The 25,615-nt window shown below is 41.1% G+C and overlaps 1 non-coding gene across 1 annotated transcript; it reads right to left on the reverse strand.

Moving 5' to 3' along the window:
• Positions 1-11,912: 11,912 nt before the first annotated feature.
• Positions 11,913-11,984, reverse strand: TRNAC-ACA (transfer RNA cysteine (anticodon ACA)). The gene has a single exon. It is a non-coding gene; the product is annotated as a tRNA-Cys (tRNA).
• Between the last annotated feature and the right edge of the window lie 13,631 nt (positions 11,985-25,615).

Raw genomic sequence — 25,615 nt, forward strand, 5'->3', positions numbered from 1 at the left:
AATATGAAAATAAATCACTGCGAGACGCATAGTCTCATAACTTGTTTTAGCCCAGAAGTGCTCAGTCCTCGAAACATATTGAGGGAAAGCATAATCCCATCAGTTCTCTGAAGCTTTCTGAAATATTAGAAATGATCAACAAACTCCTGGTGCTACTTAGTCTGTGGTGCCTAAACTGGAGCTGCCAACCAGTCTGCTGCCTAGTCTCAAAGATGAAGAAACTAAGGCCCTAAGAGGGAGAAGTGATTTTGCTCCAGGTCCCAACATCCACTTCTCACAATTAAACTCCTTACTAGTAAATAGCTCATCAGCAGACCATCCCCAAATCTCACCACAGCGGAGCAGACAGGTTATTTCTATGGACTTCCCTAGACAAGTGGTCCTCATTTTAGCTTCATTTATGCTTCAGAGTCATATCTGGAGGGTTTGTTTAAAAGAAAAGCAGGTGAGCTTCTGATTCCTGGAATCTGTAGAAGCCTGGGGATGTGCACTCTCTCATGGTCTCAGGTGACACTAATGTTCCTTGTCTGCACACCCACTTGAGAAGCCCAAGACAAACAATGAAATGGACCTGGGGAGTGGAGATTCTTGGTGGCAGCCACACTGAGAGCATCTATTTCAGTCAGGGCATGTTCCATTGGGGAGTGGGGTGGCCATGAAATGAAACATTCGATCCCATTCAAAAAAGTGGGAGTGGAACACAAAGGAATCCAAGAAGAAGAAAAAATGAACAACTACACTTGCAAAATACTAAAACGAGAAAGCAAGCACCCAGGGGCTGGAGTAGGGTTAAGAGACAAGTGAGGTCAGGGAACCAATGGTCTTGTGTCTCTCATACAACATATGGTTTCAGTAGGGTTTCCTGGTGTCTCAGACAGTAAAGAGTATGCCTGTAGTGCAGAGACCCAGGTTCAATCCCTGGGTCGAGAAGATCCCCTGGAGGAGGGCATGGCAACCCACTCCATCTTGCCTGGAGAATCCCCATGGATAGAGGAGCCTGGGAGGCTACAGTCCATGAAATCGCTAATTGTTGGACATGACTGAGCTACTAACACACACTGAAATACCTGGAGATGCTCCTGTCCCTTTAAGAGATGAACTAAGAGCTCTGTAGAGATGGTGCCATTTTGTGAAATATGCACAGTTTATTTGCCTGATTTTTTTTTTTCATGGAGTCTTGATTTCCTCAGGACTACATTTAAATTGTGCATACGACTTTGAAATGTTCTTTAAAGAAAACTCACATAATCCCATTGATTTGAAGGTTCACCCTCCTCGCATCTCTTCTAGTCTCAATAATGTGTGAAACAGTAGAGGACTGGTAAATGTGATTCTCCTCCCTGGATCAGGCGCCATCAGACTTTACAACATTTCAGAGGAGAAGGCAAAGGTAAAAGTGTGCTGATCATCATACTCCACCCCTGCCACCACTCCTCCCACTGAAGGAGAGAATGAGAAGGGGGAGACGTGCCACCCTTGACTTGAGCAATTAAAGGATCATTCCCAGGATATGACGAAACAATCGTCCTTGATTTCTAATCAGGCAATTTGCTGAAAACTACTAAGGCAAACATGGATGCTAAAGCAAAACTAACATCCCCAAGCTCCCCCAAATCATCTCAGATCATCTTCGATTTTTCACGTCCCCACCACACACCTCCAAATGATCAAGTAGCACTGATTGACCTCCAAGTTGCTCCTCTTTCCTTGCACTTCGACTTCCATGACCACTGCCCTAATCTGGATACTATTAGACTCTTAAAGCAACCAACTAATAAGTCTCTTTTGCTCCAATCTATAGCCTCCTCTACACTCTGATCAAATCTCTCCCATAATCCACTACCTCCTCCCCTTTATCATCAGGATAAAATCTGCATTTCTGTAAGTGTCATTAAAGTGTTCTCACCATTCCTTTCTTTTCTCAAGTACGTTACTCTCCTAAGACATCAAATTATTCATCCTGGCATACCAATGACATGCAATTTCTGGCCTCTGTGCATAGGCTGTACTCTGTCTAGAATCATCTTCCCTACAACATGAGTCTGCAGAGGCTAGATTGATCTGTGATTAAAAAAAAAAAAAATCCTTCAAATATCAGTGAAATAAAACCACAAAGATTTATTTACTACTCCAGCTGTACAAATTCAACGCGGGTCATGGAGGATGCTTCTCTGCTGTATTCCTCACTTTGGTGCCAAAGACCTGTGGGGTGACCCATATCTGGAATGTTACTTAAACACGTCAACTCACACACTGGTTCTCTTAAAGCTTCCACCCAGAAGTAGAACAAGTTATTGATCAAAGTAAGTGATGGTGTGGCATGTGAGTGCTCAGTCGTGTCTGACTCTGCAACCCCGTAGACTGTAAACCACCAGGCTCCTCTATTCATGGAATTTTCCTGGCAAGAAATACTGAAATGGGCTGCCATCTCCTTCTCTGGGGATCTTCCCGACCCAGGGATCAAGCCTTCATCTCGTGTCTCCTGCATTGGCAGGTAGACTCTTTATCACTTGCTCTACCAAGTAAGTGATACAACCACATTTAATGCCAAAGAGCAGGAAAGTGTCATTCCATCATAAGCTCAGAAGGAAAGCCAGCACCAATGACTATCACCAAGTAGCACATTCACTCTTCTCCCTTCATGTTAACACATTCACTCTGTCCCTAAGATGTAAAATCCCTAAGTCACATTTGGCCATGACATCAAGCTCAATGTCCATTGTGATGCACAGTACCCTCTCCAACAGATGTGGACATGAGCCCTCTTGACCAGAGACAAATAAATTAAAAAGACAGCTTATCTCCCCTAACACAGTCAATATACAATGGTGAAATGGGGACAGATAATCAATAATAAACAAGCTTGTTCAAAGGGGAAACAATAGGGAACACATGGCATTCACTGATGGTAGAAATTCTGGTGTGCTATTGACCAGCCATTGAGAGGCTCCTCTGTCCTTGAGGATAGGGAACACTCCTTGCTTCTATCTTGCTCCCAGAGAGGAGCTTCCCAGTCCATGGCTCTGCTCTGTCACCTAAGCAGATCTTTCTGTTCCTTCATTCTCCTTGGGGCATTCCAACCTCCGTGGAATCTAAGCAGCTCCTAGCCAGCCTACTGCCCACCAAAACTGTAGATCCAAGAGTCATTACAATTTTACTGATCATACCCCCTAGCAAGAAACAGCATACTATAAAGGGTAAATGACATATATTTAATGAAGATTCTCTTTTTATGAGGATGTGGACAGATTAAAAGAAATCAACAAAGGGTGGTGAAGGACCTTGGGTGTACCACCAGAGAGAAGCCATTTCCATCCTAAGACTAGAGACGGTTGTAGCTATAGAAGAAGCCTGTCTGATTAGGGCCTTTGACCTTGAAGAGAAGAATTCAGCCTCTAACAAATGCAGCCCAGCAAGGAAGGATCCATAGAATAGATATCTTGGCATCTTTCTTCTCTTAACTCTTCAAACTGTAGCCAAAGACTTGCAGTGGTCAAATCCAATGAGAAACCAGAGGGCAAGGGAGCCCAGGAGATGCATTGCATAGAAGTCAGCCTCTGGAGCTGAGCAGAGTGCAGAAAGATGGAAAGAGAATCAGGAGGGGTGAGCAGAGGCAATGGCCACCTGCAGTCCAGACCACAGTCAGAATCAGAGAATAGTGCTAATGACAAGTAGGATACCTTCCATTTGTTTGTCATTAGTGCTATTCACTAAATCTTTTTGGCTTCTTTCCTTCTGGGATTGATTCCACTTCCCTGACACTTCTAGTGAGGTGTGGTTGTGTGACTTGCTCTGCTCAGTGTAATATGTGCTGGAGTAACTTGTGCCTATTCCAGGCAGAAACCTTAAAATTAAAGTCACAATTCACCATGCCTGGTTTCCCCCTCCTCCGGTGACCTGGAAGAAGATAAAGCAGAGCACAGCTCCCATCTGTGAGAGACACATATCAGGAGTGGGCTTAGCTCTTTTTATTTTATGACCCTTTAACTTTGAGATTACTTGTTATTCACTAATAAATAGTATTGAATTGAAATTCTTTTCACAATCACATAACACATCTCTTAGCCAGGCACATCATCCCTTGTCCAAAATTGAAGGTTTCAACCACTTTCAAGTCACTCACATATTTTCAAATCATTTGAATCCTAAATGTCAAAGAAACCAATTAAGCTGTGATATTGGGAAGCAAACGTGACCTAACCTACTGAACTATTTATCTCAAATACTGAAAGGCAAATTGAATTTCTTCATTGGTTTATTTTGAGCTGTAGTCACCTGCATTGTTTTAAAAGATAACAAAGTAAAAGTTCAAAACCTTATATGATACACAACATTGTAAAGCAATTATACTCCAATTAAAAAAATCCTTGTATGAATTCTGGCATGCAAAAAGCTTCATATGCATGCATATACCAACTACCTCTAAAAGTTATAATTTCCTAACCCACATGGAACAACAGACTGGTTCCAAATTGGGAAAGGACTACATTAAGGCTGTATATTGTCACCCTGCTTATTTAACCTATATGCAGAGTACATCATGCGAAATGCTGGACTAGATGAAGCACAAGCTGGAATCAAGATTGCCAGGAGAAATATCAATAACCTCAGATATGTAGATGACACCACCTTTATGGCAGATGATACCACCTTCACCCTTGTGAAGAAAAAGTGAAGAGCCTCTTGATGAAAGTGAAAGAGGAGAGTGAAAAAGTTGGCTAAAAACTCACTATTCAGAAAATTAAGATTGTGGCATCTGGTCCCATCCCTTCATGGCAAATAGATGGGGAAACAGTGGAAACAGTGACAGACTTTAGTTTGGAGGAGCTCCAAAATCACTGCAGATGGTGACTACAGCCATGAAATTAAAAGACACTTGATTCTTAGAAGAAAAGTTATGACAAACCTAGACAGCATATTAAAAAGCAGAGACATTACTTTGCCAACAAAGATCCATTTAGTCAAAGCTGTGGTTTTTCCAGTAGTCATGTGTGGATGTGAGACTTGGACTATAAAGAAAGCTGAGCACCGAAGAATTGACGCTTTTGAGGTGGTGTTGGAGAAGACTCTTGAGGGTCCCTTGGACTGCAAGGAGATCCAACCAGTCCATCCTAAAGGAAATCAGTCCTGAATGTTCGTTGGAAGGACTGACGCTGAAGCTGAAACTCCAGTACTTTGATCACTTGATGTGAAGAACTGACTCATTTGAAAAGACCCTGATGCTGGGCAAGATTGAAGGCAAGAGGAGAAGGAGATGACAGAGGATGAGATGGTTGGATGGTATCACCAACTCAATGGACATGAGTTTGAGTAAACTCCAGGAGTTGATGATGACAGGGAGGCCTGGCATGCTGCAGTCCATGGGGTTGCAAAGAGTTGGACACGACTGAGCAACTGAACTGAACTGAACCCACATAGTTCCATGACTGAGGCTTCAGCAGACCCTTTTGTGTATGAAAGGAAGGAGTAAGTTTTACTAATCTACCATGAGCTTGGAATATTGTGTAGGATTCCATTTCAAGCAATGGGGACTTCAAGAAAGTCTTTTCAAATCTGCTTGCAATATACATGTTACCTCATATTTATTGTATTTAATGCCAATTAAATAAATGTATCAATTCAGTTCTGTAGTATACAAGACAGACACTGAGGGAGACTACATGTTACATGCAAAAGCACACACACTCATTTAAATCATTCCCTCTCCCTCTTTTTTTGAGTGACATTCAACTCCTGTCTCCTCACCTTCCACCATCCAGCAGGACCATCTTATACAGAAGGGCAAGGGTGTGATGGATATTCTAGAGATCAAACCTTAATCCAACAGGGCCTCTCTACTAACTTTCAGGTCTCTGAAGGAAAAAACCCAAATGCTAATCTGCTATCTTATTCCCATCCTGTTGTTTTATTTTTTTTCCTACCCACCTTAGCCAAGCTTCCAGAGCCTGTTTCTCTTTCGACACCTCCCATGTACCATTTAACCCACCCACCTACCTTCTGCTCTCACCTCTCCAGTGAAACTGCTTTCACCACTACGTATACCCCACTCACTGCTAAACCAGATAGAAACTCCCAGTCAGGCCATATCCTACTCAGGATCAGCTCCAGGCCCTTCCTTTCCTACAGATCCTGCTTAAACACTTTACACCTCTACAGGCTGGTAAGCCACCTCCCCTATGTCCTCCCCGAGTAGCCTGTGCAAAATAGTGTAGTGGTCAAGGGCATGGGATCCAAGGATTAAGGTTCCAGGCTCACTTATCCTGGGCAAGTTGCTTAAGTGCTTTACTTTAAATGTCCTCACCGGTAAGCTGGGGATGATACAATAGTCAGCACCTACGCTTGATCGAATCACTGTCCTCAACTCTTCACTCTCACCTGGTGACTGCAGGAACTCTCACTGAAGGAGGCAGAGGATATCCCCCACCCGCTGATGCTGGGCTTGACCATGCATCAGACCTTGACCAGTGGAGTACTAATAGATTTGCCGTGAGTGAGGGCTTTAATATGTCCTGGAAGAACTGCTATAAATGGGAGAACACGGAGACACGTGAGCAGACCTGAATCCTGTCAGAAGCCTGGAGCTAAGTCCAGCTGACCAATAGTCTAAAGCAGAAAAAAAAAAATGCAAGGGAAGTAAATATTTATGGTCATTAGCCACCGAGGTTTGAAATGGTTTATAACAGCATTATTATGAGATGATTAACACAGTGTCTGAGAAGACTGCTGACAAGATTAAATAAACCAATGTTAAGGATCTTTACAGTGTATCTAGTGCTTACTGAATATTCTTTAATTATTAATAACATATGTCCCATTGTAATTTCTGTTTGCTTAGCTGTTTCTCTCATTTAACCATAAGCTCCTCCAAGGAGGAGAATCTCTATTTTATTGCTAAATCCCTAGTATTTAGCAAGGATTCGATACACATACACACAAACACACACACACACACACTTTTGGTGGGTTAATGAATGAGTGAACAAATGAATCAAAGAATTCAAATGAGGAAAATCCTTACCACAATGCTTGGCATACATCAGCACTTAATATGAGTTCCCATCTTCTTTCCTTCCGCCATGGTCTAACAGTTTCTTCTTGGTTTCAAATTATTTGAGCATGAAATTAAGCTTTAGGTATACAAAAGACCATTTTAGATGATCAGAAAAATAAACCTCTGCAGAAAAGGGAAAACTTTTAAACACCAGATGGTGCAAGTGGTAAAGAGCCCTCCTGCCAACGCAGGAGACATAAGAGACTAGGGTTTGATCCCTGGGTCTGGAAGATCCCCTGGAGGCAGGCATGGCAACCCACTCCAGTATTCTTGCCTGGAGAATCCCCATAGACAGAGGAACGTGGTGGACTACAGTCCATAGGGTCGCAAAGAGTCAGACTCGACTGAAGGGACTTAGCACGCACATAGAGGAAAACGGAATAAAATCACTCACAGGCAACTCCTTGATAGGAGTTTAATGGCAACACTTTTAGCAACTGGCACCAGTGAAACCAACACTAGTCCCAACAGGTCACACCACGTAGGCTTTTGATTCTGTTTGCTAGTCATGCCACTTCGGTCAGCAGCTCATCCCGGGCTCTGAAGCCTGAAGCTACCATTTGTTCCTGAGGAAATGGAGTCTAACTGAACTGAACTCTCCTCCAAAATGGGAAAGTCCAGCACCGGCACAGTTCTCAGGGTTTGGTAACAAAAAGAAAAAAAATCCCTGGCGTTTCTGTGCTGAGTACTGTAGGAGCATTGTCTCCTTTAAGCTTTAAATTCCCCAAGTAAACAATGTCTTTCCCAGTGGAAAGTCCCAGTGGAAACAATGTCTTTCCCTCTCTCCCCTGAGGATTCTGCTTCCCCTGTAGGCTTCTCAAGGACTATGCTCTTGTTTTCCACTTTCAGATCATTCTAACTCCTCCCTAAAACACCCACACTTGCATTTCATGGGCATGTGTGCTAAGTCACTTCAGCTGTGTCTGACTCTTTGAGACCTCATGGACTGTAGCCTGCCAGACTCCTTTGTCCATGGGATTCTCCAGGCAAGAATACTGGAGAAGGTTTCCATGCCCTCTACCCAGGGATCAAACCTGGGTCTCTTATGTCTCCTGCACTGGCAGGCAGGTTCTTTACCACCAGCGCCACCTGGGAAGCCCCCTTGCATCTCATGTCACCAGACTATTTAACCTCTTATCTTCATTGCTAGGTTTCACTACTAACCCCCAGGTGGCATTTCCCTCATTTCCTGGATCACTGTTGCTCTCTTCAACTCTACTTCCGTGTTAATGGTAATGTCCTTCCAGATGAAGTTCCCACATTCTGCTGAGTTCCTTGACCTTCCCTCCTCTAGTGATCTTGCTCCTCACTCAGTCTACTGGATATTTCCTAGACCTCATCAATAATCATATTATTATCAGTTATCATCAATAATCATCATCCCCCCATTATCCCCATTCTACCATCCCACTCTTTGATCACCACCTCCTATCTTTCCAGTCAAATCCCTTTGGTACCTGAACTCCTATCTTTCACTCATTCTGAGACTCCAGATCCTTGATGGAAACTTTCCATGTTCCTTACCTTCCTTAGTCATCCCTTCCCTCCTTACCAGCTTATTTTCCATGGACAATTATTGCAATCTCTACCTTACACCTCCCTACAGCTCCCTCCCTTAATATCTTGTTCTCAGTTGGCCAGACTCACATGCTAGCTAAATTAATTCTATCTAGTCCATGCTTGGACCCACGTAGATGAACACAGCTGTAGATACCACACAGCTATTCTCACTGGTCTTTCTTTAAATTCATGAACACGAACCCCAAGTGAGCCCTTAATTTTCCCCCAAAATCACACTTTATTTCTCCTGCTTTATTCTTTTCTTTTAATTGGAGTATAATTGCTTTACAATGTTGTGTTACTTTCTGCCTTACAACAAACTGAATCAACTATACATATATCTGGGCTTTCCAGGCGGCACTAGTGGTAAAGAATCTGCTTGCCAATGCAGGAGACACAGGAAAGCCAGGTTCAATCCCAGGGTTGGGAAGATCCCTGGAAAAGGACAAGGCAACCCACTCTAGTATTCTTGCCTGGAGAATTCCATGGACAGAGGAGCCTGACAGGCTATAGTTCATAGGGTCACGAAGAGCCAGACATGACTTGAAGCTACTTCGCATGCACACACGCATATGTATATATATATATACATATATATCTCCCTTCTCTCTTGGACCTCCCTCCTACCCATCCCCGCCACCAGCCCACCCATCTAGGTCAACACAGAGCACCAAGATGAGCAACCTGTGCTATTCAGCAAGTTCCTACTAGGTATCTGTTTTAAGCACAGTAGTTTATTGTTCTTATACTCTCTCAAACCACCTGAAAATTCAAATACCTCCTCTTACCTGTCCTCACACTTAGCTTATAAGTCTCCTTCACTGAGCAGATGAAATAATTGTACGATCATTTCCACACACTCCCACTAACACCTCACTCCACCTTCCACACTTCCACTCGGCCGTCCTGTCTGTTACTACAGGTGAGCTGTTCAAAGGCAGCCCTTCCATCTGTGCTCTAGATCCCACCTCCTCTCACCAGCTCAGACAGATCGCTCCAGGTATTCTCTCCTCTCCCTCCTAGTTCATCATGTTTTTCTTTCTACAGTTTCAACATTCAAATGGCCTATTATTTCTCCCACTAAAAACTAATTTTTATTGATTTTGTTCCCACTAGCTATTGACATTTCCCTCTTGCAGCAAAATTCCTAAGGGTCCCCTCACTACCCTGTGTCTCCTCTTCTCTCATGAACCTTCTCCAATAAGGTTTTTACCTCCATTCTACTACATCTACACTGTTCTGGTCAGGTTATCAGTGATCTCCAGGTGCCAGATGCAAAATGGTAAATACTCAACCTTCATCTTATCTGACCTATTACTTGACATAACTGATGACTCTCTCTGCCATGACATCTTTCTTCACTTTGCATTTGCCGCCCTAAGTTATTTTGGCTTTCCTCGTATCTCAGTGTTGCTGCTTCTCCATCTCCTTTGTGGGACCCTCTGCTTCTATCCAACGTCTAGGTGTTGGAGCCCCCCCAGGGATCAGTCCCTGGACAGATCTACTTCTCACTATTACTCCCTTGGTGTTCTGTACCAGTCTCAAAACCTACAACCTACAGCAAGCAGCTTAACCCATCTCCCTCTGTTTATTCAGATATAATTTGGAGATGATAATAGTACCAACCTCATTAAGGTATTATGAAAATTAAAAAGGATTAGCAACTTCAAAGTAAAGTAAAAGTGTTAGTTGCTCAGTCATGTCTGACTCTTCACGACCCCATGGACTGTAGCCTCCAGGTTCCTCTGTCCTTAGAATCCTCTAGGCTAGAACACTAGAGTGGGTAGCCGTTCCCTTTTCCAGGGGATCATCTTCCTGACCCAGGGACCAAACTCAAGTCTCTTGCAATGCAGGCAGGTTTTTTAACCATCTGAGCCACCAGGGAAACCTAACCTCTAGGAAGTAGTATATACTATTTATAAAGTATCAGTTACTTTGGTTATTTTTATCTAGAAGTTATTGAAATGCAAACTTTTCTATCATGAACTTTAAACTCATCACAAAGAGCTATTTGATAGACATTTTATATTTATACCTGAACCACTTTGATTGTTATATGTTTTATTATAGATTTAGTTCTGAAACACCTCTCTGCCGGCAATGAAGGATTATATTTACATATACATGCATGATCAGTCACATCTGACTCTTTCTGACCCCATGGGCTATAGACCACCAGGCTCCTTTATCCATGGGATTCTCCAGGCAAGAATACTTGAGTGGGTAGCCATGCCCCCCTCCAGGGGATCTTCCTGACCTAGGGATCGAACCCATGTCTCCTGCATTGCAGATGGATTCTTTATCCACTGAGCCACCTGGGAAGTCATATTTACATATACAAATATCTATGGTGATTTTTGGGACAGAGTAGGGTATCAGTTCAGTTGAGTTGCTCAGTCATGTCTGACTCTGCGATCCCATGGACTGCAGCACGCCAGTCTTCCCTGTCTGTCACCAACCCCCAGAGCTTGCTCAACCTCACGTCCATCAAGTCAGTGATGCCATCCAACCATCTCATCCTCTGATGTCCCCTTCTCCTCCTGTCTTCAGTCTTTCCCAGCATCAGGGTCTTTTCTAATGAGTCAGTTCTTCACATCAGGTGGCCAAAGTGCTGGAGCTTCAGTTTCAGCATCTGTTCTTCCAATGAGTACTCAGGATTGATTTCCCTTGGGATTGACTGGTCTGATCTCCTTGCTGTCCAAGGAACCCTCAAGAGTCTTCTCCAACACCACAGTTCAAAAACATCAATTCTTTGGTGCTCAGCTTTCTTTATGGTCCAACTCTCACATCCATACATGACGACTGGAAAAACCATAGCTTTGACTAGACGGACCTTTGCTGGCAAAGTAATGTCTCTGATTTCTAATATGCTATCTAGGTTGATCATAGCTATTCTTACAAGGAGCAAGTGTCTTTTAATTTCATGGCTTCAGTCACCATCTGCAGTGACTTTGGAGCCCAAGAAGATAAAGTCTGTCACTGTTTCCACTGTTTCCCCATCTATTTGCCATGAAGTGATAGAACTGGATGTCTTGATCTTAATTTTTTGAATGTTGAGTTTCAAGCCAGCTTTTTCACTCTCCTCTTTCACCTTCATCAAAAGGCTCTTTAGTTCCTCTTTGATTTCTGTCATAAGCGTGGTGTCATCTGCATATCTGAAAGAAAGAAAAAAGAAAGAAGTCTCTCAGTCATGTCTGACTCTTTGCGACCCTATGGACTGCAGCCTACCAGACTCCTCCGTCTATGGGATTTTCCAGGTGAGAATACTGAAGTGGGTTGCCATTTCCTTCTCCAGGAGATCTTCCCAATCCAGGGATTGAACCTGGGTCTCCTGCATTGTAGGCAGACACTTTACCATCTGAGCCACCAGGGAAGTCTGAGGTTATCAATATTTCTCCCGGCAATCTTGATTCCAGCTTGTGCTTCATCCAGCCCAGCGTTTTGCATGATGTACTCTGAATATAAGTTACATAAGCAGGGTGACAGTATACAGCCTTGACGTACTCCTTTCCCATTTTTGAACAGTCTGTTGTATAGAATAGGGTATAAATAAATATATTTCCACCAACAATTATTGCAGCCACAAAGCCCAAACATATTAGTAAAATAAACAATCTGCTGAAGGAACACAACATTTAACCCAACAATAAGAAACACATATAAATTAAAGCAGTTGTCAACAATTTTCTGTCTGTAATTTATTTACTCATTAACAAACACTCATGTAGCCACAATATTTTGCCTATAAGCCCTTTTTATTATATACTGGGAGATGAACAGTTAACTACTAAATTAAACAGTATTAAAAATAATAAGAAGCAACAAAATGACTCAAAGATTTCCCCTAGAGTTTAACATTTGAGTAATACCTCTCTGGGAAACTTTTAATGTTGTTGAATTAATATGAAATTGATGGTTATGGAAGAAAGAAACATCATTTCTAGTCCAGAGCTATAAATCAAACCTAATTATATATTATCACAAAAGGAGTGGAAAAATTTATTGTTGTTGTTGTTGTTGTTTAGTCAGTAAGTCATGAAAACTCTTTTGTGATCCCATAGACTAGCCTTCCAGGCTCTTCTGTCCATGAGATTATCCAGGTAAGAATAGTGGAGCAAGTTGCCATTTTCTTCCCCAAAGGATCTTCCCAACCCAGGGAGAGAGCTCGTGTCTCCTGCACTGACAACATGAGCAATTGTAGAATGCCTATTATAGAAAGTCTATTACAAAATCACATGCAACCTTCTTGTTAAACTAGTTTTTATTCTTTTGTCTAGGGTTTCAATTTTGTAAAATGGTGTGTGCGCATGCTCAGTCACTCAGCCATGTCCAACTCTTTACGATCTTATGGACTGTAGCTTGCCAGGCTCCTCTGTCCGTGGGGTTTTCTAGGTGAGAATACTGGAATAAGTTGCCATTTTCTCTTCCAGGGGAACTTCCCCACCCAGGGGTGAAACCTGCATCTCCTGCACTGGATTCTTTTTCACTGAGCCACCTAGGAAGAACTTTGTGAAATGGTCTAAGCGCAAATGCAAGAGAAGAGGAAGAAAAAAAGTGTAAGAATAGGACATTCTTTGCAAAGAAAAAACCTTACTCACCTCTAATCTGTTCTATGTACTATAGTCAAGGTGGAAATTCATAAAATTGATATTTGATTGGGTCACTTCTCCACTTAAAATATTTTGATGGCCTCTCATTGCCTTTAAGTTATTCCAAATGCCCTAGTATAATTTACAAACCTTTGGCCTCACTGCTTTCATCGCTTATCATTACAACCCTATAATCTATGTGACAATCTTAGTTTCTTTATTTTCTGGAAAATACCATAACTCTCTCTCCCCAACATTTAATAGAGTGCCTGGTTTATAACAGAAGCCCCCAAACATTTGTGGAGTGAGAAAAAAATGAAAGAAAATGGATGAAACAAAGGGAATGATTTGATTCATTTCCTCTTTTCACAGTTCAGTGCAGAAACCTGACTAATGACATTTTAAATTCTGGAGGGTAAAAAAACAAAACAAAACTCAGAAGCAAAGGTAATCTCAAGGGATTAACAAACTGATTTTTCAGACATTGGACAGGTCTGCACATAATGTATCAGAACAGATTGTTGTGTTATGAATCTAGGGTAACACTTTGAATAGACATATTTCAAAAATTATTTCTTAATTACAATTCTAAAAGCAAAGGGTGGTTTCCTCTAATTGGAGCAACAGCACAAATGGTTTAAAGAACAATTATTTTTAAGAAAACATAGTTAAGAAGTCAGCAGTTAGAGAAAGATGGAGTAATGGATGCACTCATTTCTCATTGTTTTTGCCCAAAATTTGTGAAATGGCATAAAAGGTAATTAAGATAAAGTAATTCCATTGCAATAATGGAAAATAGAAGTGCTAAAAATGGATCAGAAATTTTCAGCAATCTTTGAAAAACAGAGACGAGTTGGACTCAGATCTGTAGAGAAATTCAGCTAGAGGAAGGCATGTATTTCAAAGATAGGTACAGCTGAGGGGAGCATCAAGTCCAGAGTCAAGAGGTAACAGGTGCCAGGCAACCAGGCATCAGGGTGTTTAGTTCAGAGTGTATGGAGAAGCTTCCTAGGTGGCTCAGATGGTAAAGAATCTGCCTGCAATGCAAGAGACCCATGTCCAGTCTTTAGGTTGGGAAGATCCTGTGGAGAATGAATGACTACCCACTCAGTATTCTTGCCTGGAGAATTCCATGGACAGAGGAGCCTGGCAGGCTACAGTTGCAAAGAGTTGGACATGATTGAGTGACTAACACTTTCACTTTCTCTTTCACCTTGAGCATCTAGACCAGCTGACTTCTTTCCCTTTTCCAGGCTTTAGTAAGCTTTAGGCAGCAAGTCATCTACGTATTCAAATGAAAGCAATGAGTGTAAGCCCTAAGGATATAGAGGCAAAAAACATTTTTTTAATAGAAGAAAGTGGAAATACAGCATACCAAAACTTATCAGATGAACCAAAAGCATTTCTAAGAAATTTACAAAATTGACAAAACTTTACCTAAACTTACCAAGAAAAAATGGAAGAGGAGTCAACTAAATAAAATTATAAACAAAAGAGGAACCATTACAACTGATACACAATAAATATGACAGATCGTAAGAGACTACTATGAATAATTTATATCCTAACAAATTGGACAAGCTAGAAAAAAATGGATAAATTTTGAGAAACATATGACCTATCAAGTCTGAATCATGAGGAAAAGAAAATCTGAGCCGATCAATAACAAATAAGGATTGACTCAGTAATCTAAACCTTCCAACAAAGAAAAGCTTGGGACCAGATGGCTTCACTGGCAAATTCTACTAAACATCTAAAGAAGAATTAATAAAAATTCTACTCAAGCTCTTCCCCCAAAAAAATTAAAGAGGAAGAAACACACTCATTTTACTATCTAAAGCAATCTACCAATTTAATACAGTTCCAATGACATTTTCAATATTCCAATGACATTTTCCCAGAAACAGAACAAATAGCCCTAAAATTTGTATGGAACCACACAAGACCCTGAATAGCCAGGGTAATTATGGAAAAAATAACAAAGCTGAAGGCATCATATCTCCTGATTTCAAGTTATATCACAAAGCTGTTATAATCAAAACAATATGCTACTGGCATAAAAACAAACCAATGGAACAGGAAAACAGTCCAGAAACAACCCCATGTACATATGGTCAGTTAATTTATGACAAAGGAGTCAATAACATAAAATGAGGAAAGCATAGTATTTTCAATAATAGATATTGGGGAAACTGGACAACCACATGCAAAAGGGTGAAAATGGATCTTAACTTACACCAAAAGTCAACTCAAAATAGATTAAAAACTTGAACATAAAACTGCTAGAAGAAAATATCAAAGGTAAGCTCATTGGCATCAGCCTTGGCAATGATTTTTTTATTTGACAACAAAAGAAAGGACAGAAGGAAGATGGATTGAAGACTCCAAAATTCATCTCAGAGCTCTTCTGGATTACTTGGGTGAGTGGGAGCAATTTGTATAGGAAATAAGGAAAAAAATAATAATAGAAGAAAATTTCCTAGCACTACAGGGCTTCCCACATGGCAATAGTGGTAAAGAATCTGCCTGCCAATGCAGGAGACGCAAGAGACACAGGTTCTGTCTCTAGGTCAGGAAGATCCCCTCGGGGAGGAAATGGCAACCCACTCCAGTATCCTCACCTGGAAGATTCCATGGGCGGAGGAGCCTGGCGGCTACAGTCCGTAGGGTTACAAAGGAGTTGGACACGACCGAACAGCTGAGCACAAAGCAGCTTGAGTCAAAAGACGGAAGGAACCAAGTGCTAAAGGCTAAATACAAAAAGACTGCGCCCACACAAATGCTGAAACCGTAAACATCCATCCCTTCAAATTGCCAACAGAGTCACAAATAACTTACCTACAGAGGAGTGAAAATCCAACTGCCTCTGGCCCCCTGTTGGCAACCCTGAATGCTAAAAGACAAAGGAGAAATATCTATAAAGTCTTGAGGAAATAATGTCAGGTTCTATATCTATCAAATGACCAACCAAATGCAAAGGCAAACTCAAGATATTTTCATTCATGTAAGAACCCATAAAAGGTATTGCCCTATTTCTGAGAAAATCACTCAAGGATATACTCTGTCAACATAAGGAGCCAGTAAGATTTAGCTCTTCTAAATTATTGTTGACGAATATGTTTGGTATTGTCTAACATCATTTAGTGTCGTCCTCACCCCTCTGTGCTTTCCCCAGGAACTACAAGCCTGTGAACTATACTACTATCTTCTTTGCCAGCAGAATCCTGGTACTCTATAGATTCTGTCAATAAGTCCTTGCATTCGATTTGGAAGGTGGAAGGGAAGTTGAAGTCATTCTTTCCCCCTGGAATTGGCAGTGGATGTGTGGGCTTTCCTGGTGGCTCGGTGCTAAAGAACTTGCCTGCCAATGTGGGAGACTTAAGAGACATGGGTTTGATCCCTGGGTCAGGAAGATCCCTTGGAGGAGGAAATGGCAACCCACTCCAGTATTCTTGCCTGGGGAACCCCATGGACAGAGGGGACTGGCAGGTTACAGTTCATGGGGTTCCAGACTTGGACATGACTGAAGTGACTTAGCAATCACACACACGTGGGCTTAAGCAAATGTGCAGTAATCGTGTTTTTGTAGCAGTCACACTTGTGACTTCTGTAGTAGTCACATTTCTCTGACAATACCTTACTTCAGAACAACTGTAACCATGGACACTGGCCTTTCCGGTCATCTCCCACCTCCTGGGTAATGACAAAGATTTCTTAATTTTCTCTTCCACACAGCTAAAGTGCCTCTGACTTTCACTCTTACAGCCCTTCCAAAGCTCTGGGGAACACCAAATTCCCTTCAATCTCTTTCTGTTTGACATAATTAAAATGGTTTCTGATTGAATTTTTACCAATAATGCCCATTTCAAAACCATTTGGAACTTTTCAGAAAATGCTATCCAAAAAAAGTATTATTTAAAAAAAGAAACTCTCTGGAGTTCAAATCAAGCTTCTTTCCAAGCCTCTTATCAGACTCCTACACTATCTTATCATTAAAGAATTCACTAAATTTGAGAATACAGGAAACCTCAGTAAGAACAGATGATTCTTTAAACTTTTACAAAATCTAAAACTCTTGTAAATTGTTGCACTTGACTCTTAAATTTTCAGATCTTCCAGAAACTGCAATAAATTCTAGAAAGTTCTTTCCATGCAATGGAACTTACTCTCAAGTAATATATTTATTAGAAGACCCATGAATTTCAGTTAGTTTCTGCAAAGGGAAAAACATTGAGAGAAAACTTCTACAAAATGGATTTTATTCTGTCTATAAGTTTAAGGCAATATCCTACACTATGAATAAGCCAAAACACCATGTTCCATGGTGGCACATCCAGAAGAAAGCTTCAAAACTTTAAAGTAGGGGTCAACTTCTAGAAGTCAAACCCAGATTTCAGGGGGTTCTCCTCATTCATCTCACAGTTGAAACATTACGAAATGTAGGTTGGTGGTGGTTTAGTCGCTAAGTCATGTCCTACTCTTGCAACCCCATGGACTGTAGCCTGCCAGGCTCTTCTGTCCATGGGATTTCCCAGGCAAGAATATTGGAGTGGATTGCCATAAGCAAATCAATGGTCTCCATCTTTAAATGGCATATACAACAAAGGCACTACAGAATGTGCAGAACACCACCAAACTGAGAACTAGGGTAGAACGTGATTAATTCAACTGGCCCGGTGCCTGGAGCATGATAAACGTGGAATGAAACTTTGCACAGTCTGTAGTTGCAACGGATTCTGCTCGCTATTTCTCTGGTAACGAGCCCTACAGTTCACTGATTCACTCAGCAAACGTTCGCTGAAGATCTGGCATGGAGTTTACACAATCTGAGAAAACTGTCGCATGACTTCCCCGCTTTTGCTCCTTCTTCTACACGCAGACCTGTGCCCATTCTCTCCGGTTATTTTCTACTTGCATTAATCATCCTCATGATTGTCCTTCTCTTACTCCTTGTTCTTACTGATTCGTGTTTGCATTCAATATTTAGAGAGTGATTCCTGCACATCAAGCCCTGTGTATACAAATGAATAGAACCTGGTCCTCAGCTGTAAGGCCATCCAGATGATAATCTGCCTAAAAAACAAATGTAGAAACTTCCCTAGTGGTCCAGTGGTTAAGACTCTACACTTTCACTGCAGGGGATGTAGATTTGATCCCTGTAGGGAATGAAAATCGGCATGCCTTGTGATCTGGCAAATAATAATAATAATAATAAAAGTTATTTTAAAAAGTAAAAACAGATGTAGCTATCTCATGATCTGACAATGGCTGTCAGTGGCCCCCCGGCCCCTGATGGTGCTACCCGTGGTGCCTCTGAAATGACTGAACTGAAAACCACAACTCACAGAGCTGTGGTTCTTCTTCAGCCTCGTGCTTTCGCTCAGGTGGATCTCTCTGCTTGCTTAACTGCCTCCCCCTGCAGCTCACATGTCCACTGTTTTCTTAGGAACCTATCTGGAACACATCCTCCCCATGTTGGCTGGCTCTCCTCTCAGCTTCTATAACTCTGTTTGCTTCTATCAACAATTATCAGGACTTCCCTGACAGTCCAGTGGTTAAAACTCTGCACTTCCACTGCAGGGGACCTGGTTCGGTCCTTGGTAGGGGAACTAAGATCCTATGTTCTGCACCATGTAGCCAGAAAGACAAACAAACAAAAACAATCAACACATTGCAATTAAAATGATTTCTTCCAGTTTTATCCATTCACTCCATTACTGATGGACTATTAAGTTCCAGATACTTGGCTAGCTGCTAACTGCACAATACTGAGTAAAACAGATGGGATTCTTGTTTCCATGGATCTCCATGATTGTGAGGGGATATTGACAACAAATAAGTAAAAACATACATATATACAATCATACAACTTGGGGAAATGGCCATGAAAACGATGAGGTTCATATTCTGTAAGAATAAAAGGATACATAAGATAAAGTTGTCCAAATATTCTTATCAGAGGCGGTAACAATTGCCCGACACATAGTAGATGCTCAATAAATGTTCCTTAACCTTCAAAACTGTGTTTGGCAAAGTTACATTGGAATTAGAAAAGTTATAAATGTTTATATATAAAAATAAAAACTACAACAAGTTATGATGGTGTAAATAACATGGTGTAGTAGCGAGAACAATAGAGAAAGAAGTTGCAAGTGTGTGAGAGGGAGGAGAGACAGAGAGGAGTCCTCAGATCCCTCAGGCTAGGATGTATTATGTTTCCCTTTTGGGGTGTATTTTTGTTTCTGGAGAAAATGTGAGATCATTTTAGACCACCAGAGGGCAGTATCTGACCACGTGTGACAACTCTTCTGACCCAGACACTCATTTTGTATGGGACCTGCTGGGTCTGTCTCATTTATTAAAATATAAAGGGAGTGGACATAAAATGCTATTCATCCCTTTCACATTACTAATAAAATATATAATCATCAAGGATGACAAATATTGTAATTGGATTAAAATGTATTAAAACGGAAGAAAAAAGAGGCATTTCATATTCATAATTCTATAATTACCCTTATCTAATGGAACAAATCTCTACTTCCTAATCATTTATAATTTTCATCACTCCACACTAGGTCACAGCAGGTATTAATATCAGGTGAGAAGGAATGTTCCGGTGTCTATTCCGCGTTGATGTTGTTCAAGCACTTCCAAGGCATGCTTCCTTCATGCCGAATAGTCTGGTTTAGCCTCATCATGACTCATTGAGGTAGATGAGAAGCAATTATCATTTTTGCTTGGCAGATAAGGAAGCGCAGAGGAGGGCTCTGCTGGTTGAGGCAGAATAGAAAAGGGCGACCCAAGTCCGACAGGCTGCCCAGAATTCACTCCACTCACTGCCAGCCAGGATGAACAGGCCCTGGAGCGCCGCCATCTCCTGGCAGAAGTCAATGGCCAGGTGCTTTCAAGAGTGTTGTCTGAGACACCAAGAGATGTTATTCCTGTCAGGGCACATCAGAGCCCTTGTAAAGAGCTCAGAGCCCCTGCTTGGCCCAGTGAAGGTTGTCCCAGAAGTCTCAGCAACCTCTTCACTAGGCAGCATTCATGGGAAAGACCACATACTGTTTCAGGAAATAAAAAGCCACAGAGTTGGCAAGCAATAATGCAGGCTTTGCTACCTGCTTATTCAATTAATAGGCACACATTAAACATCAGGGCTTCCCTGGTGGCTCAGCAGTAAAGAATCCCCCTGCAATGTAGGAGACCCTGGTTCGATCCCTAGGTTGGGAAGATCCCCTGGAGAAGGAAATGGCAACCCACTCCAGTATTCTTGCCTGGAGGATCCCATGGACAGAGGAGCCTGGTGGGCCACAGTCCATAGGGTCACAAACAGTTGGACACAACTTGGCTACTGAGCATGTTTGCATGTATGCATATTTAACAGCACTGCATGAATCACTGTGGGGATAGCAAGGTGTAAAATATTGTCCTTACCCTGAAGGAACTTAGATCTAATTATAAGAGCATGGCATGTATGCACAAAAACATTTGTTAATAACAATATAAAGATTCTATTTCTGTATGGTGAAGTTCAATGGAGATTGTCAATACATATTTGTTGGTCATCAACTAAGATCCAAACACGTATGAGGTACAGGAGTATATATAAAAGGCACTGTGCTTGCCCTTGCAGATTTTTCACTCTAGGTGTAAAGAGTATGATTCGTTCTATTTATTAATTTAAAAAATATTTATTTGGCTGTGCCAGCTCTTCAATCTTTGTTGCAGCATGTGGGATCTTTAGTTATGGCATGCAAATTCTTAAAAAGTGGGAGTGAGGGGTCCCATTCACCATTCTTTTTAAAAATATTTTTATTTATTTATCTGGTGGTGCCAGGTCTTAGTTGTGGCTTGAGAGATCTAGCTCCCTGACCAGTGGCTGAACTCAGACCCCCTGCATTGGAAGCATAGAGTCTTAGCCACTGGACTACCATGGAAGTCCCTCTGTTTATTAATTTATTTAATGAACGTTAATGGACCACCTATAACATATGAAACATTGTGTTAAACAAGAAGAATATGAATAACCCACAGTCCCACTCATGAGGAACTCAGGCTGGTAGGGGATGTAGACCTGTAAACACACAGTTTACTTTCAGTGTAGTGTATGTATCTGTGTAGTAATAGATGTACTTGTTATTACTTTGAAGATTGAACTATTTGTAGATAGATAAGTATCTACACATACCTATAATTATTGATAAATAAACAGATAAATAGTAGATAGATTAGACAAATATATAATGCTTAAGATGAGTGTGAGAACATCACCAAAATGGTGGCATTTAAGGAGAGTCTTGGAAGTGTTTTCCAAATAGACTCATGAATGAAGGGTCTTCCAGGTAGAAGGAAATAAGTGTACAAAGGCACAGACTTAGGAAATGGCATGGTGGCTCTTTAATGAGCAGAAGTCAAGGTAAAACTGAACTATGATGGGAGGTGAGAATGGTAGTGGGGGCAGAAGGGAAGGAGAGTTCAGTTTCACACAATAGAAATCCTGGCTTGCAGCCATAAAAGAAAAACCACAAGAAAATGAATGGGAGGAATAGAGGATAAAGATTTCAGGTTAAGTATGTTGAGTTCAAGGTGTATGTGAACCAGCTAGTGGAGATGACCCATAAATAGTTGAAAGCTAAGGTGGCCATAGGATACTTCTTGGGAAAGGTACTAGATTAATTTAGATCCAAAAGAATCAGTAGAGTTTGTGGAAGAGGGGTAGGGAAGAGGGAAAGAGCTGGGGAATGAAAGACCTTCCAAGTAAAGAAATATTCTTAATGAATATTAAAAGGTAGGAGCAAGATAGTATATGAGACCACCCTGAACAAAGCAAAGGGGAAGAAAAAAGCTGGTGTTTCACTGACAGAAAGAATCCATCTGTCTGTGAATCCAATCACAGACAGAAAGGTCATGCTAAAATTGGGCCCTGAGGAAGAGTATCCTGATGATAAGGTGAAATACATGGTTTAGAGAATCTGGATCAAAGTGGCAAATGGCAGGTTAGGAAATTTTTCAATGCATGAAGAATATGAGAGTATGTCATTTAACTTAAGAAAGTAAAATGAAAAAAAAAAAGAAAGTAAAATGCAGAACCTCCAAACTTTAATACCCAAAGTAGAGATTCCTGGTGGAAAAGAGAGGTTGATATAATACTATATGCTAGGTACTGTTCTAAGCACATTACGTATATCAATATATTTCATCTTCCCAGCAACCAAATTGGGTGTTTATTGTTATTGTCATGTTATGGATGAGGAAACAGACATAGAAACTTCTAGTAACTTGATAAAGTTCATACAGCCAGCTGGTGATGGGGCAGGGGTCTCGCTACACAGCTATTTCACTACCTCGCCTCCCAAGTACTGTAGGTGATCTGACTTGGTCCCTTGCCTTGAGCCCACCCACTATGACTGGCATGCTGATTCCAGGGGAGCTGGGCTCTATCCCTTTGCTGTGCTGATGCAAGCCAACCCCTATAAAAGTCTTTACTAAATCAGAAGGGAGAATAGAGTGAAAATGCAGAACAAGTGCTCAGAAAAGTAATCTCACTTGTGAAACACAAGTTTCCAATCCTTTTCTAACTAGCTTGCCCTCATCCTCATGATTTTCTCTGACCACCACACTCACTCCAAGAGCTGATAGCTCTGTGTACCACTCGCCTGAGATCCGCACCTTTTAATTTGCTCTACCTGGTAAAAGCGTCTTTAAAACAACATGATACAGAGCAATTACCAAGACATTAACTTAGAGTTCTCTGTTAGAGGAGCTCCTTCCCCATTTCCACAGATTGATGTGGTCCACCTGTTCCCCAGGTAACTGACATCACATGAGACTTCATTCTACCAGTGAGATTTCTTGTCCAGAACCCCTGTGCCTGCAACCTTCACCCTGAAGTGTGTCTTCACTCTTCCAAGATCATTTTCTGATACATGACACCAAATATTGCGTCCAGATGGGAAGAATAACCTGCCTGTAAAAAAGTACTTCCTCACAAAGTGACAGGTGTTAGATGGAGGGAGGGGGGAATTTGGGCATACAGAGGGAAAGATTGGCTTTGACAGAGCTAAGATCAGTGCTTTTCTATAAGACTTGAAGCTGAACCCCAAGGTTCAAGTCCAGATGACAGAGAACTAATTATACTGAGACATTCAGGAAAGTTGGTGTGAAGAACTGGTTTGGAGAGTTAAAACAAAGAATGTGTTCTTACCCAAGTTGTCTGGGAGGTGAGGGAGAGCAATCCAAGTAGAGATGTTTATTGGGCAACTGAATGCCTAAGGCTAGAGATAGAGACAAGAATGTCATCAGTGGGAAGGTGAGAAATGACAAAGAATTAATAGGTGTTCCAAATTCTGAAGGAGAGACCTTCAGAATCTCCTGATCTGAGATTCTACCTAAGGGGGCAGAATTCATAGCTAGGGGCAAAATGAAGAAGGATTAGGGAGAGAGAGGATGGAGGAGGAAGAAAAAAGAAGGAAATAAGTGAAAAAGGAATCATCAGAAGAATGGAAAAAAAAACAGAGATACTGCAGGATCATAGAACCACAATAGATAAGAGAAAGTGAAAGTGTTAGTGACTGTCATGTCATGTCCAACTCTTTAAGACTCCATGGACTGTAGCCTGCCAGGCTCCTCTGTCCATGGGATTCTCCAGGCAAGAATACTGGAGTGGGTTGTCATTTCCTCCTCTAGGGGGCCTTCCTGACCCAGGAATCGAACCAGGGTCTCCTGCACTGCAGGCAAATTCTTTACCATCTGAGCCACCAGGGTGATTCTTTACCATCTGAGTCCCAGGGAAGTAGAGTGATTACTTTAAAAACCTCTGTGGCAAGAGACACCATAATAAGAGCAGAAGGAAAACAACGACTATGAGAAAACATCTGAACTACATATGGCAGATGAATTAACTTCAATACAAAAGGAATCTTCCATAGAAAAAGTGCAAATGCGTGAATGGTAATTTCACAGAAATGGAACTGAAAGTGTATTTATCAAAAATATATATTTATATTTATCAAAAGTATATTTATCAATATACTGGATGGGTGAAGTATATATTCAGCCCAGACAGGGAAGCATGGCATGCTGCAGTCCATGGGATCGAAAAGAGTCGGACACAACTGAGCGACTGAACTGATTCATCCATAACCAAGAAAATGCACATGAAAGCCCATCAGAAATGTGATTATAGAAATTCCCTGATGGTCCAGTGGTTGGGACTCCATGCTTTCACCACTGAGGGTGCAGGTTCAATTGCTGGTCAATGAACTAAGGGCCCACAAGCCGCGACTGTGAACAACAACAAAATTTAAAAAAAAGAAATGCTGATGGCATCCATACTGGCCAGGAGTTCACCATGGAGTCACGTTTTATCACTTATTTTAGGTAGAGGTGTGAACTGAAACAATCTTTTTGACAAACATCTGACACCATTCATAAATTTCCAAAGGCATTTGAAAATTTGTCATTTATCATTTTGGCCCCATGACACCCCTTTTGAAAACCTATCACATAAAAGTGAAAGCATTGATATATTTAAAGATCCTTGAATTTGATTGTGTGTTTTTTTGCATCATTTTTGATGAGAGGAGAGACTTGAAAAATTGAATCTAGGTAAATAGGAAAATAACTGAATAAATGATGCCATATTCAGACCATGAAATATTGTATATCCCATATTCCATTAAAAAGAATATAAACATTTAAATGAATACGCTATGTATTAAAGCAAAATGCAAGTTGCGGAGCAATATTTATTGTGTGACCCCCTTCCTGTATAAAGGCGGTAAACCTCTATTCACGCACATACAGTTGAACGCATTTGCTCAAGTTCAATGATTGCAAGGGAAGCATAAACAATAACTTGCTAATTTTGGTTACTGGAATGGGATGAGAGCAGAGGGAATGGAAATTAATTAACTTTTTCTTTATATGATTTCTGGGTAGAGTTTGATCTGTTACAATGTACATGTGTCTTAAGGGTTTGGGGGAGTGGGGTTGTTCTTTTTGTAAAATACAAATGAATAATTGTAAGCATGAAGAACTGAAAAGTAACAGAAGCCGCATTCTTCTAGAAGACTGAACGTGGAGACAAAGCCCTAGACAAGTTCTTTGCGAAAACACTTCACTCAGGAAAGCGAAGGTCAGCGGGTGACTAAGAAGAATCTGGAAGAATCCTGATTACCAAGAAATGCAAAGGAAGTGAGTAGTAAATAAATAAATTCCTACAGAATGTTCATGCTCCCAAGTGGGTTACTATTTAATAAGTATATGTTTCTGTTTGTATGATGTTTTCCATTTTAAAAATAAACACAAGCAATCTTTTTTTTTTTTTAATGAAAGCTCTTTCTGGTGTATTATTCCATTTGGCATTCACAGAAACCCTGTTCTGTCATAAATATTGCATCTCCATTTGACA

Source organism: Odocoileus virginianus, chromosome 15, assembly GCF_023699985.2.
Source record: "Odocoileus virginianus isolate 20LAN1187 ecotype Illinois chromosome 15, Ovbor_1.2, whole genome shotgun sequence".
Lineage (NCBI taxonomy): Eukaryota > Metazoa > Chordata > Mammalia > Artiodactyla > Cervidae > Odocoileus > Odocoileus virginianus.